Raw genomic sequence first — 1,531 nt, forward strand, 5'->3', positions numbered from 1 at the left:
GCGTCTTCCAACTCCTGTTCTTTCCCACTCGCCATACCCACACAATTCTCCACAACAACAAATTTTTTTCTGCTACACCCGGCTACGCTGCTTCACTTCTTCTTCTTGTTTACTACTGGTGGTTGGCTTTGGTCGCAGTACCGCCACCTTCTGCTCTGGAGTGTAAACGCTTCGCCTATGAGAAAAAGGAGCAGCGCACGAACTGAACGCAACACACGCGACCCGAACCGAGACAGTCCAACCGGACAGTTCGGACGGTTTTCATAAACAGTTCCATCCTTACTTTGCATCTCATAATTATGACTTTGTAAGTAATAATTATGACTTTCAAGGGCTAAATTATGACTGAATCTAATATTTATGACTTAAAAAGTCAAGATTAAGACTTTGAATCTCATAATTATGACATTCTATTTGCCATTTTTTTATTTTCTTGTGGCGGAAATGGGCTTCCATACAACTGTGAGGATCCTCTTCAAAAAATCTTTACATAACTGAGTGTCATTTGTCAAAGACTTCCCTAGATTCTGTGCAAAACTGACCGCTACAGAAGATCTTTCCTACATACAGCTATCAACACCAAGAAAAACTCATTTAGTAAAAACAACAAAAAAAAACCTATAAGCTATGACAATATTTGCATTGTCTTTGTACTGAATTGTGCTATACAAATAAATTTAACTTGCCTTCCCTTGCCTTGGGATTAATAAAATATTTTAAAATTATATTTGCCTTAAATTTCTATGTAACCAACACTGACAGCTTGTGTAACACTGTGGTTCAAAGGCAAGAAAAAACATTCAACTTTAATTATAATTCACTTATTATGTTTGTTTATTTAACTTGTTTTAAGCTTTTGTTTTGTCTGGGTGTCATAACGCTATGGGGTAAATCCCAGCTGGATATTAACGATAAGGAATGACATTTTCCACACGAACATTGAAAAAGATGCAGAAGCAGCAAAAATAAAGTGTTTGCAGCACAGAGACCAGCATGGAAAATGTGTGTCAATCCTCCTTCGGTTCTGCCAACTTGGCTTGACGGACCATTCTCCCAGCAAATAGGCCAATATGTTCCATACTGCCGCTGCAGCTTGATGTATTATTTGACATTTTACTGCAAACCGTTCAGAAGTGTCCCACCCTGACATTTCGTCCGCCCACGCTAAATAACACCTACAGGCCTTTTCCTGGGCAATCGGATGATATGAGCTTCTGCAGAAGCTCTCTGGATTAAAAACAAACTGCTCAACCTTCACAGAAAACTTTTAAAGGAAAAGTCCGCTCATATTCAGAATTCAAACTTCTGAAAGTACTTTAAATATGAAATTATAACATACTGTTCAATAAATTATCAGTGTTTTTAATTCAGAGTAATTTCCATGTGAATGTGCTTTACTGGAGGCATCCATGTTTGTCAAAGAACACTACTGCCACCTACTGGTTTGTGACGTCACGGTGCGGTATCGGCTGTTGATCAAGTCCCAGTGCTGTATCTGGTGTTTGTCACAACGCGCTATTATCCATGTCAT

At 38.7% G+C, this 1,531-nt stretch overlaps 1 protein-coding gene across 3 annotated transcripts in view; it reads right to left on the minus strand.

The window, feature by feature from the left end:
* cenpp (centromere protein P) overlaps window positions 1-1,531 on the minus strand; it is a 137,593-nt gene that overhangs the window by 118,361 nt on the left and 17,701 nt on the right. The window lies entirely within an intron of this gene.

Source organism: Cyprinodon variegatus, unplaced genomic scaffold, assembly GCF_000732505.1.
Source record: "Cyprinodon variegatus isolate N-32 unplaced genomic scaffold, C_variegatus-1.0 Scaffold1371, whole genome shotgun sequence".
NCBI lineage: Eukaryota > Metazoa > Chordata > Actinopteri > Cyprinodontiformes > Cyprinodontidae > Cyprinodon > Cyprinodon variegatus.